Below are 19123 nucleotides of genomic sequence, written 5' to 3'. Positions count from 1 at the left end.
TGAGAGTCTCCTTTCATGGGCTTGTCATCACCAAGGTACCTTTGTGTTTCTTCCCTGGCTCCAAGGTAGAAGCATAGCACTCAGGTGTCCAACTCTGCCTTGCACACTGCGCGATAGTTTTTTTTTTTTTTTTCTCTTTTGTAAACTCGCTTAAGATTCAGGGCAGGAAGAGTACAGTTCGTTCTGAGATGTGAAATGATACCATTAATAGTTTAATCATGTTGAAGACCAAGTTGGGACTTAGTATTTTTGCTGTCTGGGAGGTCCAGTACCTTGAGTATGTTAATTTACAGATATGTTACCGGAAAGATCACTTTTTTCTGTTTGCAAAAACTTAATGAGGTGAAAAAGTTAAGACTCCAGGATCTCAATTTTAGTTAGGAAGCCGTTTGATAGGGTTATTGCTAGAACATCCTTGTCTGAAATATTGCCATAGTTTTCAGAAAGCTTGGTTCGTTTTATTTGGCGTAAAGTATGTGGTGGAAGGATGCTTAAAACCTAATCTACAGATATTAGTGAAGAAGTAGGAACACTTCTCCAATTTAATAGACTGTTGTACGTGCTAAATAAAAGTGATTTGCTGTTATGCTCTGCTGGTATGGATTTATTATATCTAAGTATAGTCAGACTTTGAGAGTTTGAAAAATTAATATGCTTTAAAGCTTACTTGAAACTATCTTCACACCATAAAATGTGAATCTTGGACTGGTAGTGGTCATGGTACAAAGGTTGACGGCAAAGCAGCATTTCTGTACAAATTAACTGCACTTCATAGATCTCTTGGGTTGTGTATTTCCAATTGGGAAATATTCAGTGAAAAAAATTACCTCCATGCCTTTTATCATTAATTTTAGAAACTGCTACAAATGTTACAAAGTGGGCTTTAGCCAGAGCTTCAAACAATGCAGTCGTTCAAAATAGCTCATTGACTTTTAAATAATTCAGCTCATTTGAGTATTTTCAGTTAAGCAGGAATTGCATCCACAGTGGTAAACAGGGGTCATTTTAGTCTTATGCAGATTTGCCCATTGCATTGTATTTTCTATGTGACATGATACTGCTCTCACAGCTCTTTAAGTTACATTTTTGTTTTCAAAAACTAATGGTAAAAGGTAGTAACAGAAAGAAAAGATGATCATGCTTAAACATTTTTGTAATGAGCAATTATAATATTTAATGTAAATAATATGAGGTAGTAAAAACAAAGATCTTAAATCATAGCCCATGGGCTGATGTGAAATGTACTTTTTCCCTGTTTATATTTACGTAATCAAGTTTTAAAATAACAGTGGCCAGGAAATCTGAGAGAGGCTGAAGGCTCTTTTCTCATCCTGTTGTGACTTTGCCTGGAGTCTGTGGTGTATCATGTAGCCCATTGTTTAGACAACTGGGCTTTATCTGGGTCTGAAAATGCAGCTTTCTTCAGAAAGTTTTAAAGATTTTGACTGTGAGATTTGAATTCATATAAGCACCAAATATGTTTTAAAAATAAGGACTTATTTGACTTTCTGTTGATAATTGAAGCTCCACCTTTGATCATGTAGGTCAATTTGAAAATTTTTTTACCCTTTCTGAAATGTTAACTTATATATGTTAAAATAATTAGAAAAGAGATTTGTAAAAGTATTACAGCTTTAAGTAATCTCATACACTTTAATTATGGTCCCCATAATGAGATACTTTATAACCATTTGTGAATTGGCCTTTTAGTGTATAAGAGCATCACCCATGTAGTAGGGATCTGCAGTAATTAGAACCCAGACTGAGGGGCTTGATCTACAAAATAGATTTCAGAGGGTGGTGGTCTGGTCTTTTTAAGGAGAAGTGCATTGAGGCTCAGAGAATTAAATACTTACTCAAAGGTATGTAGCTCCAGAGGGGCAAAGTCTGGGCTCACACCTTGAGTCTGCTAACTTTGAAGTCCCTATCCTTCCTGCCTGAATAGGTTGCCTTGCTTCCATTTCATATGGGCTTTTCATCTAACTCTACAGAACTGCTGCTGTGTTCAAGATGTAGAAGACCGGATCCTGAAATAGATGCCGTAGATGCTCTATACCGAGAATGTAGTTCTGGAACCAACTGAGAATTCTGTGTCTGTCTGCATTCTCAAGTGGACAGTCTTGAATGATGCTGCTTTATCATTTCTGGTGTAGTTCCAGAGTCTTAAACAAATTTGTGTACCTCTTATTTTGATGGGTTTAGAGGAACAAGAGTTAGACTATAACACTGGCCATGTTTTAAATATTAGATAATTAACTACTGTAATCTTAAGGGAAAAGAACTTGTTTGGAGAGTATGTTGAAATTGTCATCTACAGTGTTATATTATTTCATGTAATATATATATTACAAGTCCATCTACAGCATTATATTATTTCATGAATATATATTACAGTGTCATCTACAGTGTTATATTATTTCATGAATATCCCTTGAACCTTAATAGACACAAAGGACAAAAATGAGCACATAAAGTTCTTTTGTAACAAATTAGAAGTCATACATTTCAGCAGTAGAATGTAGTTGGGTAAATGAGCAAAAAAAGACTGCATTGGGTGGTGACTGCTTTTGTAGGTGGTTTAATTATTTGGATTTAACTGTTAAGGATTTTACATCTCAATGGTACTATATTCAACTGTAAAACAAAACCACCTTCCGGGGGTATAATATAAATTATTAATGGATGATCTGTGACACCCACATCACCTTTTCTGTTGTTGTTGTTCTCTCAGGAACTAAGTAAAATTATCCTAAGATCTACTTTTGAGGTGTTTTATAATGTTCAGAGGAACCACAATCTTTTGCATTTAAAAGTTGTGCTTTGTTTTGAAAAATTATAGTGGACTGGAAGTAATCTTAAAATGTAGATATTAGAATATCTTAGTGGTTTTCAAAAAGAGCTATCTTCCTTATTGATGAGTATAAGATTGTCATAATGATTTGAGAAATGATTGTATGTTTTCAAAAGTTTTCCCTATGTGTACCGAAGCCAAAGAAGGAATCTGGCATCTTTAGAAATCTTAGTATTTAAGAGGGAGAAAATAGTTTTTTATGCAGAAATCATGTCTCAAGTGAAACCAAAACACTGACACCCATTCCTTTGGTGTGTGTTCACATGGGATGAATATTAACTTGCGTGGTGAGTAATGTGCGCTGAGGAAGCTCCCAACAGAAAACAGTCAGTCTTTGTGTGTGTTACATCACTTGTTTTACTTGAAAGTAACCTGCTGACCAACCTTTACAAAGAAAGATATTTCGTGTATCAGAATTTGTTGATTTCTAATGTATGTGGAGGGCCCACTGTGTTTGAGCTATACCCATAGATGTGAACTGGTTTCTCTCCAGATCCTGGAAGATCTTTGGGTCTAGGAAATAGGGGGAGTGGTAAAAAGAGAAATGGAATCCACCCACCTGAAATGTGGAGATGTCTGTGTCCAAAGTTAATAACCTTACAATTGTATGCCATTTTATTATTTGGGAAGTCATTTTACTTGTGTTTGGTCCTTAAAACAACTTAAGGAAGTTAGAAGTAATAAATGTATTTCTATTCCTATTCTGCTAATGAGAAAATGGAAACTCCAAAAACTAGGAATTATTTCAAATTAACTAGCTTGTACATGGCTGTGTAAGTGCTTAGAAGCTTCATTGAGAGTGGAACTAAGGCTTTGAATCCCCATACTTCTCTACCTGCTAGGGGTTAGTTAGGGTTAGTATCTTAGCCAGTGACTTAGTTAATTTTATGGCTTAAACTCAGATGGTTTAGATAACTGTTGTTACAGATTTAGTGTTTTTTTTTTGTTTGTTTGTTTTTTTTTTTTTTTTTTTTAGGTAGAAGGTAGGGGATAAAGATGGAAGATATATCATTATGGGACTACTTTAAATTCTTTAATAGATTAATGAACTGAGGTTGATAATTAGCTTTTTTTTTTTTAACTTGGAGAATTGTTAAAATCAACAGCTAGAAGAAAAGTTATTTTGAAAATAACTTTTAATCAGTATTAATGTGATGATTATGCTTGTTTTTGTGAAGACTTACTCGAGAGCTAAGCTGTCTCTGTTGATTCATTTATACCTTCATTCCTGTTTCTTAAAAAGTTATTATTTGAAGCAAGGGAGAGAGCGGTATCTCCCATCCCTTAGTTCACTCCCCAAATTCTCGCCACAGTGAAGACTGGGCCAAGCCAAAGCCAGGAGCCTGGGACTCAATCCAGGTTTCCCCTATGCCTTCATTTCTTTAAAAAATATTGGAATGTTTACCATGGACTAGGTACTGTACAAGGGCTGAGGAAACAGTGCTCCAATTAAGACCAAGGCCCTATACTGAGTGACACTGTTGTTTTGAATTAAGTTAATTATAGACTCTTCATACTAGTGTATAATCAACAGGGCTGACTCTAGGGTTGGGAAATAGACACTTGTCGAAATGGTGCAGTTTGAGCACTACTAAAAGGCTTATTTGCTCTAAAATATTCTCCTGGCTTTCTATCTACTGGAAACTCCCAGTGCATTGGGTTACAGCACTGTTACCAGCCTGCCTTTGATAAATGTGAGTGCGTTCCATCGTTTATCTCAGTCTCAGGAAACAAAGCTTAAAATAAATGGGACCTAGGATGATATGTGGGTGTTGTAAGAGCAGGATTGGCAAAGTGTAATTTTAATAGCAGCTATTGTTTATTGAGCTTTTGCTATGTGTCAGAGACTACGCCAAACAAGCACTTTATGTACAATCACTATGTCACTTCAGCAGGGTTGGTATTATAACCCTTATTTTAAAGAGTAGGAAATTGAGACACAATGATGTTATATTTGCTTCTACAAGCAACACTGTAGTGTGGTGGGTATCATGTGGAAACAGTGCTGGGGCTGGCGCTGTGGCATAGTGGGTAAAGCAGCCACCCGCAGTGCCGGCATCCCATATGGGCGCTGGTTCAACTCCCTGCTGCTCCACTTCTGATCCAGCTCTCTGCTACAGCCTGGGAAAGCAGTAGAAGACGGCCCAAGTCTTGGGCTCCTACACCCACATGGGATACCCGTAGGAAGCTCCTGGCTCCTGGCTTTGGATTGGCACAGTTCCAGCTGTTGCAGCCAACTGGGGAGTGAACTAGCGGATAGAAGACCTCTCTCTCTGCCTCTCCTTTTCTTTCTCTATAACTCTGACTTTCAAATAAAGTAAATAAATCTCTTAAAAAACAATGCTCATGTATATACACAGACTTCCAATGTTTCTGGTGTGTGTGGCAGATCATGTAGGTGGAAGGCATTGGTGATGGAATTAGGGAGTGATAGTGGGGAGAGTCCAGGGAGCTTGCTGGGGGAGGGGATTGCTCCTATAACCACCTGACCCTCAGGCCTAATCCTTCCTGGGACAGTCTTGTGGCTCCAGAGGTGCATTTCAGCATTGCTTACCTGTCTGCTCCCAGTTGAAGAGGCTAGACAGATTTGAGATCTTGTCTTTGCTACTCTTTAACTTGGTCAAATTAATGATTTTCTTGGGGCCTCACTTTTCTCATCCACAAAATGAAGGCAACAATGTTACCTGTTCCGTGTGGCTCTTTAGAGGATTAAATTAGATATTGGTAAGCTTAGGGCCTGTATCACACTGCCTGGCACATAGTGTACTTGTTACTGTCTTAATTATTTCTTGTCATGTTTAATGTGGAGTTTCATATGAAAGGAAAAAAAAGCAACATGTTAGAAATCTGAGAGGAATCTTGAAGTTGAGCCCTTTAAAAGTAGTTCTGAAACAGGTGGGTTTCAGAATTACCTGTGGAATTAGTAAAAACGCACATCAGAAAGGTGGGTGGGTGGCCTGGGCATTAGTATTTAACACACTTCTTGTTGATTTATGTGCACCTGAAGATTTGAGAACCCTACATTAAACAGTTTTTATGTTGTATTCTTAGAGAGGGCTTCAACAATAACAAAATCGCTTGGATTATCCAGTGTATGGTGAAGGAAATGAAAGTATCAGTTATCAGAATCTCTTCATTGACTTTTTCTTAAGCTTATTTGGGTCTTATGGCATTTATATTGGGAAGACAATGAAGTATTTTTTTAAGATTTATTTATTTATTTATTTGAAAGTCAGAGTTAAACAGAGGAGAGGCAGAGAGAGAGAGAGCTCTTCCATCCGATGGTTCACTCCCCAAATGGTCACAACGGCCGAAGCTGGGGTGATCTGAAGCCAGGAGCCAGCAGCTTCCTTTGGATCTCCCACATTGGTGCAAGGGCCCAGGAGCTTGGGCCATCTTCCACTGCTTTCCCAGGCCATAGAAGAGAGCTGGATCAGAAGTGGAATAGCCAGGACTTGAACTGGCACCCATATGGGATTCTGGCACTGCAGGAGGCAGCTTTACCCATTATGCTGCAGTGCCAGCCCTAATTTTTTTTATATTTAATATTTTAACAATAGATAACTAGTAACAATATATAATTACATGCTTCTGTAGATCTTAACTTTTAGAAAATTTTTAGTTGGATTTCTTTACATAGTGTATTGTTGAATAAGCAGACTTGATGTTCTTTTTGTCAGGCAAAGTCCCCTCAGGAAAGAGATTGCACACTTGCTGGTTCAAATGGAAGAGACTGTTTGCAGAGATTAGGGAACAAACAAGTGTGGCAAAGCACCAGAGACTAGCTACAGCAAGAACACTTAATTCTCCAGAGATTACCAGAGCAGAGAGCTGGTGTTATGGAGGAGAGCCAGTGGGGGGTGGGGGTGGGGGTGGGGAGAAGAATTTCCCTGACCTCTTCTACCTGTGTCTTCAGGTCCTTGCCAGACTTCCATTGCTAGAACCCAGCTGGGAGCCCAGATAATGTTTTTTTGCAGGCTCATTCTCCAAGGACAAGAGCAGAGACAGAAGGGACTGAGGATGTGATGGGACAAATGGAGAATACTCTAGGATGTTAATTAGAGCCTTTGGGAATTGGTAGCATTTCCTCGTATTTTAAATAACTTCTAGCATTATGATACATCTGCAAAATACTTGGGACTGCCTCTCGTATGTATGATTTTAGAAAACAGGTTATCCACTTACTTTCTCATTTAACTGAAAAAATCTAGGACTTTTTTCTTTATTATTTTTTTGAGAGCCCCCATCTGCTATTTCAGTCCCCTGATGCTCTGGATAGGGAGGGATCGGGTGTAAAGTGGGGAGCCAGGAACTCAATTGATCTTCCATGTGGGTGGCAGCCACCAATCTACCTCCCAGGGTCTGCATTAGCAGGAATCTGTAATTAGGAACTGAAGCTTGGCCAGAGCTGTGCTGATACAAAGCCAGGAGCCAGGAGTTTCTTCCAGGTCTCCCACGTGGGTGCAGGGGCCCAAGGACTTGGGCCATCTTCTAATGCTATCCCAGGCCATAGCAGGGAGCTGGATCAGAAGAGGAGCAGCCAGTTGTGTGATGTTGGTGTCTTCATTTCTAGGCCAAGTACCTACCCCTATTTCAGGAACTTTTGATGATCCATATAACCCAATGAAAAACATAATTTAGGTCTGTTAATGTAGAATACTTTTATTCCTGTAGTGTTAAATCAAAGTAAGATTTTTCTGAAAATTTCTTATGTAATTTTGGTTTAAAGAATGTTTTTCATTAAGAAAGTCTTCAGTGACTAAATTAAAAATGTTTTGGCGAGAAAAGCCTTTGCCTTCTGGCATTTATACTTCCTATTAATCTGGCCTTTTTGAAAGCAAAAACAACAGTGTTGATATAGTAACAGTAAATAGAAGTAAGGGTATTATTGTATAATTGTTCTTTCTCACCAAGTCCTTTTGAAGACATGTTAAATTTCTGTATAAATCTTTTTTTTTTTTTTGATAGGCAGAGTTAGTGAGAGAGAAAGACAGAGAGAAAGGTCTTCCTTCCATTGGTTCACCCCCCAAATGGCCGCTTCCACAGGCACGCTGCAATGATCCGAAGCCAGGAGCCAGGTGCTTCTCCTGGTCTCCCATGCGGGTGCAGGGCCCAAGGACCTGGGCCATCCTCTACTGCACTCCCTGGCCACAGTAGAGAGCTGGACTGGAAGAGGAGCAACTGGGACAGAATCCGGCACCCCAACCGGGTCTAGAACCCCGGGGCCGCAGGCAGAGTATTAGCCTAGTGAGCCATGGCGCCGGCCTTTTACTTAATGAATACAAATTTTATAGGTACAGTTTTAGGAATATTGTGTTTTTTCCCCCCATACCTGCCCTTCCATCCCTACTCCCGTCCCACCTCCTACTCCCTCTCCCATCCCATTCTTCATTAAGATTCATTTTTTTTTTTGGTTAAAAAATTATTTTATTTATTTGAAAGAGTTACAGAGGGAGGTAGAGACAGAGAGAGAGGTCTTCCATCCGCTAGTTCACTCCCTAGTGGCCGCATCGGCTGGAGCTGTGCCGATCCAAAGCCAGGAGACAGGAGCTTCTTCTGGGTCTCCCACGTGGGCGCAGGGGTCCAAGGACTTGGGCCATCTTCTGCTATCCCAGGCCATAGCAGAGAGCTGGATCGGAAGAGGAGCAGCCGGGATTAGAACTGGTGCCCTTATGGGTTGCTGGAGCTTCAGGCCAGGGCTTTAACCCTTTGCGCAACAACGCCAGCCGCTAAGATTCATTTTTAATTAACTTTATATACTGAAGACCAACTCTGTTGCAGTGCTGTTCCTCAGCTGTCTTCTCTGTTGGTACCAATTTTGCCTCATTGATTCTAGTTCTTATGAGAAGGTGATGCTGCTTATTTGGGATAGATTCCTGAGGTTTACTAAAAATGAGATTTTTCTACTTAAAGAGATGACCAGAGAGATCCTTATACATAAACAGTACTGTCCGGCCGGCGCCGCGGCTTACTAGGCTAATGCTCCACCTTGCGGCGCCGACACACCGGGTTCTAGTCCCGGTCGGGGCGCCGGATTCTTTCCCGGTTGCCCCTCTTCCAGGCCAGCTCTCTGCTGTGGCCAGGGAGTGCAGTGGAGGATGGCTCAAGTCCTTGGGCCCTGCACCCCATGGGAGACCAGGAGAAGCACCTGGCTCCTGCCATCGGATCAGCACGATGCGCCGGCCGCAGCGTGCCGCCCGCGGCGGCCATTGGAGGGTGAACCAATGGCAAAAGGAAGACCTTTCTCTCTGTCTCTCTCTCTCACTGTCCACTCTGCCTGTCAAAAAACAAACAAACAAAACAAAACAAAAAAAAACACTACTGTCCCCCAATTAACTAGATTATGGTTTATATTTTCTTTCTTTTCTTGAGGGTTTCGGGGAAAAACAAGTACAAGATCTTGTACACAGTTTCCAAAAGAGGGTTGAGCAAATTAGCCAGAGAAACACCTGATTGAGAATTTAGCTTACTTAGAATACATCTGGATGCAAATGTTATAATGGAAGTTTTTTTTTTTTTTTTTTTAAGAATAAATATGTTTCTCAGCTGGTCTTTTAAAGAGTGTGACGAAAATGAGAAATAGATTTGATCAACTGAATAGCACTTGTACTTGGAAATAGTACATTTAGACATTTTCTCTGTAAATGGGCCCTTAAAAATTTGTTGTTGTTGTTCATTTATTTGAGGCACAGGGAAACAGAGAAGTAGGCAGAGCTTCTATCTGTTGGTTTGCTTCCCACATGGCCTGCAGTGGCCATGACTGAGTCAGGTTGAAGTTTAGAGCTTGCATATCAATCCAGGTTTAGCACATTAATGACAGGGACTCAACCGCTTGAACAGTTGCTGCTCTCTACCAGAACATGCAGGAAGCGGGGATCTGGGGCCGAGTTGGGTCTTGAGCCCATATCCTCAGATATTAGATTGTGCATCTCCCGAGTGGAGTCTTCAGTGTGACACCACATGCCTATCCCTTCATCGCCCTTTCAAACTTAATATATATAAAGGCAGAGAGAGAAGAGATAGTGTGTGCATACATGTCCTTCAGCTGGTCCATTCCTCAAATGGCTGCAACAGCTGGGGCTGGGCCAGACCAAAGCCAGGAGCCAGGAACACCTTCTTGGTCTCCCACATGGGTGGCAGGGACCTAAGTACCTGAGCCATCACCACTGACCCTCAGGGTTGCTTTAGCAGGAAGTTGGAGTTGGGATGGAGCTGGAACTCATGCATTCTGAATGGGGTTGTGAGCATCCCAAGTGATGTCTTAACCTTAACTGCACTGCCAAATGCCTACTTCCCTCTTCCCCCACTTTTTTTTAAAGGGGACATTTCAAACTTTTGTGGGACTTCTAAAAACATACTGTTTATTTTGATTTGACACTGGTGGAATTTGTATCCCGCAGGAGAGAATTGAGGCTGTTGGTTTTTTCATATTATGTTCTTTGAATTCCCCTGATTTGAGGATTGCCTTATTCCAGAGAACTTTTCTCCTCTTCCTTGTTATTTTGTTTCTAAAATTAGATGAACCAGCTGTGTTTTGGTTTTTGGGCATAATTTGCTTTCTGTTATCCTTTTGGTCTTAGTAGTTGGGGAAAGAACAAAGGGCATGTGTGTATTTTGAAGAGGAATGTATTAATTTCTCTGCCTTTCCTGTTGGTCATTGTTGATCTTGAAGATTAGGAGAGGAAGATGATTTATGTAGCTATTGTGCTTGTGCTTGAGATTTCAACAAAACCATGGCTTGTGTGGGCCAGTGGGATGATGGAGAAAATAGATGAGCGAAGAGTGTCATAGTGGTCGTCAGGTATGCAAATGGCTAACTGAGGTTTATGTTAATTTAAGAAAGATCTTCTGTCCAGTGCCAGGGGAGGGCAGAGAGGATGAAAATTTTAGTGAGTTTAACCATATGACCGTATGTCGCTAGAGAGGTTTCAGAAATCAACAAAAAATATTTATCTCAGTCAGAATTTTCTATTTCCTAGAGATGTATTCTACTGATGTTTTTTTTTTTTTTTTTTGGAAGGAAAGGCAACATAAATTAGGAATTTATATACTAGTTGTTTAGTGATTTTTAAAAAGGATTTATTTTTCTATTTGAAAGAGTTACAGAGAGAGAGGGAGATTTTTCCCTTGCTGGTTCACTTCACAGATGGCCGCAATGGCTGAGGCTGGGCCAGACCAAAACCAGGCGCCAGGAGTTTCATCCATGTCTCCCACAAGGCTACAGGGGCCCTAGCACTTCAGCTATCCTTTGCTGCTTTTCTCAGCCTGTTAGCTGAGAGCTGGATCAGAAATGGAGCAGCTGGGATTCAAACCAGTACCCAAGTGGGATGCTGGAGTCACAGATGGTGACTTCACCGGATATGCCACAATGCCAGCCCCTGTTTTATAAATTGTGCTAATAAAATACGGATTTTTTTTTACCTACTACTTTTGTATTAATGTAGGTTCATTTAAATACACAGTTGATAGATATATGCTAAAATGAAATTTGATCTCATATTGTGCTTCATGTAACTAATGAAAAAGGATTGGTTAATACTTTCTTTTCCCTTAAATAAATGCCATTCTATTAGTCCTAAGATGTATTTTTAATGGGTTTAGCTACACTGAAAATATTCTTTTAAGCTGTAGGTAGGTTTAGTTTAAATGGATAGCACAATAGTAAATTGTGTTTGTGTTGTAAAATTCAGGAGTTGAATGCTGATGTTCCTCTGATTTTGCTAAAATCCATGTTTTATGTGACTCAGATAAATTATCTGAAAATCATAAGTTTTAGAGTGATAATTTATTCAAAGATTTATTTATTTATTTGAAAGTCAGAGTTAGAGAGAGAGAGGTTGAGGGAGACAGCAGAGATCTTACACCTGCTGGTTTACTCCCCAGGTGTCCACAACGACCACTACTAGGCCAGGCCAAAGCCAGGAGCCAGGAGCTTCATCCAGGTCTCCTACACGGGTGCAGGGGCCCAAACACTTGGGCCACCTTCCACTGCTTTTTTCCAGGCCATTAACAGGGAGCTGGATTGGAAGTGGAGCAGACAGGACACAACCTGCCTCCCATATGGGCTGTTGGCATTGCTGGTGGTGGCTTAACCTGCTGATAATTTATTTCGAAATTGTTTATAGTTGAGAAGCACACAAACTTGTTTGGAAAACATATTTCACACAGTCCTGGGTAAAATATTTATTTCCTGTTCCTAATAGCATGCTAAATGAGGCCTTGATCCTAAATTCATTGTAATATGTTCTGTCCCAAAATGCTCAACAAGGAGTACCCTAGTTAATAGATCCAGTGATCTCATTTAGGTCATTGTTCCTTTCAGAGCTCTTCAGCTGTTGATCAACTAAGTAATCCTTCCCGGATCTTTCCTCCCTGCTTGTGTGGCCATGTACTTTATCAGGTCTTTTATTTTTCCTATTCTGTTCTAGCTGTTTGTTTTCCTGTGCTCATGCCTTTATTGTTTGTGGGGTCATAAAATCCTTATTTGGAGCCGGCGCAGTGGCTCACTAGGCTAATCCTCCGCCTTGCGACGCCAGCACACCGGGTTCTAGTCCCGGTCGGGGTGCCGGATTCTGTCCCGGTTGCCCCTCTTCCAGGCCAGCTCTCTGCTGTGGCCAGGGAGTGCAGTGGAGGATGGCCCGAGTCCTTGGGCCCTGCACCCCATGGGAGCCCAGGAGAAGCACCTGGCTCCTGGCTCCTGCCATCGGATCAGAGCGGTGCGCAGGCCGCAGCGCGCAGGCCGCGGCGGCCATTGGAAAGTGAACCACCGGCAAAAGGAAGACCTTTCTCTCTGTCTCTCTCTCACTGTCAAAAAAAAAAAAAAAAAAAAAAAAAAAAAAAAAAAAAAAAACAACAACAACAAAAAAAACAAAACAAAACAAAACAAAAATCCTTACTTGGGGCCGGCGCTGTGGAGTAGTGGGCCAAGCCTCCACCTGTGGTGCTGATTTGTGTCCTGGCTGCTTCTCTTCTGATCCAGCTCTCTGCTAATGGCCTGGGAAAGCAGCGGAGGTTGGCTCAACTGCTTGGGCCCCACACCTGTGTGGGAGTCCCAGCGGAAGCTCCTGGCTTCAGATTGGCCAAGCTCCAGCCGTTGCAGCCATTTGGGGAGTGAACCAGTGGATGGAAGACCCTTCTGTCCCTCCCTCTCTCTGTAACTCTACCTCTCAAATAAATAAATAACATCTTTAAAAAAAAAATCCTGCGCCGGCACTGTGGCCAAATGAGCTGGGCCTCCGCCTGCAGTGTCAGAATCCCATTTAAGTGCCAGTTTGGGCCAGCTGCTTCCCTTCTGATCCAGCTCTCTGCTGTGGCCTGGGAAAGCGGTGGAGAATGGCCCAGGTGCTTGGGCCCCTGCACCCACGTGAGAGACCTGGAGGAGGCTCCTGGCTCCTGGCTTCAGATTGACTCAGCTCTGGCCATTGCCACCATCTAGGAGAGTGAACCACTGGATGGAGGACCTTTCTCTGTGTGTGTCTCTCTTTCTCTAGCCCCACTCTCAAATAAATAAATATAATCTTAAAAAAAAAAGATTCTATACTTGGCAGTTTGCTGTACACACTCTTTTTTTTTTTGTAAGATTTATTTATTTATTTGAAAGTAAGAGTTATAGAGAGATATCTTCCATCCGCTGATCCCCATGTGGCTGCAATGGCCAGGGCTGGGCCAGGTGAAAGCCAGGAGCTAAGAGCTTCTTCCAGGTCTCCCATGTGGGTCCAGGGGCCCAAGCACATAGGCCATCTTCTGCTGCTTTTGCCAGGCCATTAGCAGGGAGCTGGATTGGAAGTGAAATAGCTGGGACTCATGGTGTTCATATGGGATGCTGGTGTCACAGGTGGTAGCTTTACCTGCTATGCCTCAACAACCCTACTCATTGTGTTCTTATTTTTTGGTAATTATAATCGCTTCTCGGCCTTTTGGCTAAGATCAAGTGTATTTTTTGGTAATTATATCAGCCTCATGGTTCCAACTCAACTTTATGTACAGTTTTCCAAGCTTTTTTCTACATCATCTTGACAAACATTTCAAAACCGATGCTCCATAAGCAACATCCATCCCCTTTCAGAAACTCGCATCTTATTTTGCTTTGCTTGTAGCACCACTGAGACTGTGGAGTGCTTCTGCTCAGAACTCTCACTCACCTGTCCCCTCCTAATTTGGAAGATTCTGTCAGTTGCCCAGACTTGTTCTGCCTCTGGAAGGTTGTCGTTCCTCATCTACTGCCTCTGAGTGCACGCCTCATTACTTTTCCATTCAGATACATCTCTTTGTGTTTGCTCTTTTCTTCAGTGTACAGTCTATCCTGTGTGTTGCCATTAGGCTTATATTCCAAAGTAGAATTTATTGTAATATTCTCCAACTCAGAATCCCCTTTAGCACTTCATTAATAACATTTTGGAATCCAAATTCTTACTGTTGGATTGAGAACTTTTTGCGATCCAACGTTGATCCACTTTCCTACCCTAGCACAGCACTCATTAGTCCTTTGCTTTTATGCTCTAGTTGCATTGACTTGTTCCACAGCTATATCCCTGTTCTCTTATCTCTGTGCCCAGAAAAGCTTTTGTCTGTAATTATTCACTTTTTTGGGGGGGGGGGCAGGCAGAGTTAGACAGAGAGAGACAGAGAGTTATAGACAGTGAGAGAGAGACAGAGAGAAAGGTCTTCCTTCTGTTGGTTCACTCCCCTAATGGCTGCTATGGCCAGCGCCGTACCAATCTGAAGCCAGGAGCCAGGTGCTTCCTCCCAGTCTCCCATGCGGGTGCAGGGGCCCAAGCACTTGGGCCATCCTCCACTGCACTCCCAGGCCACAGCAGAGAGCTGGACTGGAAGAGGAGCAACCGGGACTAGTACCTGGTGCCCCAACCAGGACTAGAACCTGGGTACTGGCACTGTAGGTGGAGGATTAGCCAAGTGAGCCACAGCATTGGCCCTGTAATTATTCACTCTTACTCATCTTTCAGGACCTGTTTGAATTAAATCTTTTACAGTAGCCTTAACAAATTTACTGTTTGGAATTTTATCTGTATTTAAAATAAAATTATTTGAGAGGCAGAGAGGGGTTGGGGGGAGTATAGTCCTGTCTCCTGCTTTACTCCCCAAATACTTACAATGACTGGGCTGAGCCAAGCAGAAGCTGGCAGCCAAGAACTCAATGTAGGTCTCCCATGTGAGTGGCAGGAATCTGCTGCCTCCTAGGGTCTACATTAGCAGGGAGCTGAAGTTAGGAACCAGAGGTAGGCGTCAAACCCAAGTACTCCGATGTGAGATGTGGATCTCTTAACTGAAACCCTTTTTGTTTTCTTTTTTTGTTTTTATTTATTTATTTTGAAGGAGTTAGAGAGAGGGAGGGGGAGAGAAAGAGACACACGGAGATTTTCCTTCTGTTGGCTCACTTGCCAAATGGCTGCAGGGGCCAGGAGCTTCTTCCAGATCTTGCATGTGGGCACAGTGGCCCAAGCATTTGGGCCATCCTCTGCTGCTTTACTAGGCCATTAGCAGGGAGCTGGATTGGAAGTGGAGCAGCCGGAACATGGTCTGGTGCCCATACTAGATGCCGCTGTCACAGGAGGCAGCTTTACCTGCCATTTCACAATGCTGGCCTGTTGGCTGGCATCTTAACCACTAGATTAAATGCCTGTCTCTGTGCCTGTATTATAATGTCCATTACACATTATATAATGTATGTGAAACTTTCTTCATTGTGTCCAACTCTCACTAGATTATGAGTGACTAAGAGGTTTGAACTGCCATTAAGAGGCATTGTGAGTTTTCATGTAGATCAGTGGAATCTCAGGTCTCAGGACTCTACACTTCTCAAAATCTTTGAAGACTCCATAAGATCTTGTTTATGTGGGCCATATCTATTGATATTTATTATGTTAGTAATTAAAACTTAGAAATTTGTTGTAATGTATTGTTTTGGTTGAAGTACTATACGTGAAGAAAGTCTGCCCTCACATAGAGAATGCTGTTTGGAAAAGAGAAAGAAGTATTTATTTGCCTTTTCAAGTATTATTGGTATTCTTCTTTGACCCTTCACTCAAACTAAGGAAATGGTAATTTCTTTTTTTAAATTATTAACAATTTGCAATAGTACAAATGATTTGTTTAAATATTTTATTTATTTATTTGAGAGGCATAATTATAGACAAAGGGAGAGACAGAGAAAAAGGTCTTCCATCCACTGGTTCACTTCCCCAAATGGCTGAAATGGCTGGAGCAGGGCTGATCTGAAGCCAGGAGCCAGGAGCCAGGAGCCAGGGTCTCCCAGATGGGTGCAGGGGCCCAAGTACTTGTGCCATTTTATACTACTTTCTCAGGCCATAGCAGAGAGCTGGATGTGAAGAGGAGCATCCGGGACTAGAACCAGTGCCCGTAAGGGATGCCAGTGCCACAGGTGGAGGCTCAGCCCACTATGCCACAGCACCAGCCCACAGGAAATGGTAATTTCTTAAAGTTCCAAGGTGGAATCCTAAGTAATATCAGTGAACTTTTTGTTCTCTGTTACATTAGAATCCATTGTACTGTTTTGCACTTTGAATGGATCTTTTGACCATGCATGATTTTATAACATGATGTAGTAGTCAGTTGGAACATATTGTTTCACCATGTTATGCACATTTTCCAAATTTAGTAATACTTAAAAATCATACTCTGATATTATCAGGAAAGGAGAGTTATGCCCATGGTGGCAGATACAAATTCTACTTTTGTGTTTTTCACTTGAAAGCTCTTATTTTGTCATTGCTAGCTTGCTTTCCTTGAAGCAACAGTTTTCACTTAAAACAAAAACCAAAAGCAACAACAAAAAAATTCCACATCTGCCAAATACCCATGGTGAAATAGTCATGGCTTATAAGTTCTTTCTAGGAAAAATGGTATTTCATGAAAAAAATACAAAATAAAAAATGGGCAGTTCCTGAAGATCACAACTTGAAAAGTTCACCCAAGTGAACCATCATACTTTAAGCAGAAGTGGTTTATGCAGACTTCCCATTCATCATACAGAATATTAAATAAGATATGTATTTGAGGAAAAATATATTATAACAATAATTCACAGTTTAAAAATTTGAGAGGCAGAGAGAGCATGAGAGAGCGTGCACGCAAGTATGAGTGAGCGTTCTCTCCAATCTGCTTGCTCTTTCCCAAATGACCACAATAGCTTGATCTCCTCCAGGATGAAGCCAGGACCTGGGAACTCAATCTGGGTCTCCCTCCTGGGTGGCAGAAACCAAAGTACCTCAGCCATCACCTGCTGTCTCCCAGAGAGCACATTAGCAGGAAGGTGGAATTGGAAGTAGAGCTGAGACTCAAACCTAGGCACTCTGCTATAGGATGCCAGTGTCCTGGGTGACATCTTAACTACCGTCATCTACTCCAGCAGTAATTTTCATTGCTTTATCAATGAGACAACATTATTTTTGAGTGAAACCACATTATTTTTGCTCTATGAACAGTGACACTGTTGGTACTGTTAGTTGCCATTGCCTTGATATTGGCTGAACTTCCAGAACTCCCTGTCATTGCTCCTGCATCATTACTATAAATGTAACCATAGTGAAGATGCGGATTTCTGTCTTGTTATGAAAAGTTTTGACCTTGTTGACTCTCTGAAAAGGTTTCAGGTATCTCCAGGGATCTGTTGACCACACTGGGAGGCAACTGCTGTTCTGAAAATTATCCACTTGAGTTGTGGGTGTGTTCATGATTTGTATATACTAGATATGTAGAAGCCTAGAGTGTTAGAACTGGTCATTACCCTGGGGTTAATTTTGTTCTAGTTCCTTCTGAAAAGTTGAGGAAACTGAGGGTTACAGAGATTGAGGTTTCTCAAAGGTCATATAGCTAAATCAGTGAGTCATTTTTTTAAAGAATTATTTTACTGTTTACTTGAGAGGCAGAGTAACATGGAGAGAGAGAGAAAAAGAACTTCCTTCTGCTGGTTCACTCCCCACATGGCCCTGCTGGTTGGGGCTGGGTTAGGCTGAAATTGGAAGCCTGGAACTCTGTCCAGGTCTCCCACATGTGTAGCAGGGGCCCAAACAGTTGGGCCATCCTCTGTTGCTTTCCCAGGTGCATTAGCAGGGAGCCAAGTAGGTGGGACTGACTGGCGCTCAGATATGGGAAGCTGACGTTGCAGGTGACTTAATTTGCAACATCACAATCCTGGCCCCTTGAGTTCATTTTTTAGGGCAGTATTGTGTAGTAAAAAATTCATTTTTTTTTACATAAAATTGTGACTAGGAAATAAGCATTTCTTTTTGTGCTGTAATAGGAATCCTGCCAAGTAAAATTCCTTAGGGGAGAGATTTTTGAACTTTGTTACCCAGAACTCTAGGAACAGCTTAAAACTACTTTTTTTTCTACTTAATTTTTTTTTGTCATTTGCCATGGAATTGCTTGCTGTAATCAGATGGAAGATTATGTGAGAAATAGAGATAACTTGGCATTTTAATACATAATCATTGCTTAAAAAGTCCTCTAAATAGACCCTGGTAATAAGTGTCATCAGTTTGACATTTAAGGGAGTAGCATGTGATTGTATATATAAAAGTAAAAATAATTGAGCATTTTTAAGAGAGCATTTCATTTTACTGTGGAAAGCTTTCAGCATGTTCACAACAGGAGAGAGAGGAGCGGGTGACCAGCTGTGTGCCCTCATCCAGCTCAGGTGATTCACGCAGAGCTAGTCTTTGTTTGTCATTGTCTTTATAATTATGCCCCTCCCTGAGGATGGTTTTTGAATCCAATCCTAGTTTCACATAATTTCATCATCCATAAACAGTTGTTTGTAGGGGACAGCATTTCATAAAACTTGAAATTAGCATATACAATAAAGTCAGGACTTGCTATGTAAAATAAGTTTGAATTAATTTCTCATAAGTTTTTCTAGCCTAAACAACATAAATAAGAAGCAAGCAAAAATTATTCTAAACTTCAGTCAAGAGAAGGTTTTATTAACTGTTTCTCTCTTTTCTTTGTTCTCCCTCAACTGCTATATTAGATCTTCAGCGATTTCCAGTTCCCTTCCTATTTCTAAATCTGTTGACTTAAATCAGCCTCTTCTGAACCATTTGAGATGGTACGATCCCTTCTTGTTGAGAGTTTTTTCTTTCGGTACAGCACTCTCTCCTAAGGTATGCTTTTTCTCTTTTGATCTTCGTTCTTCCTTTAAAATGACAAGTTTCTAGCCTTTGTCCTATTATCTGTTCTATCAGACCTGTTGCTTCCTTTTCATAGCAATTATTTTGTACTACTCATGTTACT

General features: G+C 41.3%; 1 protein-coding gene across 9 annotated transcripts in view; it reads left to right on the top strand.

Annotated features, from left to right (window-relative positions):
* MYO6 (myosin VI) overlaps window positions 1–19123 on the top strand; it is a 173821-nt gene that overhangs the window by 459 nt on the left and 154239 nt on the right. For 2 of the 9 annotated variants that reach the window (XR_016233926.1, XM_089332997.1), the window contains exon 2: window positions 18861–18993. The exons of the other annotated variants lie outside the window; for them this stretch is intronic. The gene's annotated coding sequence lies outside the window, so the exon portion shown is untranslated. The remainder of the gene's footprint in view (window positions 1–18860; window positions 18994–19123) is intronic. 9 annotated transcript variants of the gene reach the window in all.

The sequence above is a fragment of the Oryctolagus cuniculus genome, chromosome 5 (assembly GCF_051225735.1).
Source record: "Oryctolagus cuniculus isolate XC-2025 breed Fujian yellow rabbit chromosome 5, ASM5122573v1, whole genome shotgun sequence".
Lineage (NCBI taxonomy): Eukaryota > Metazoa > Chordata > Mammalia > Lagomorpha > Leporidae > Oryctolagus > Oryctolagus cuniculus.
This window is presented reverse-complemented; position numbering and strand designations above follow the sequence as displayed.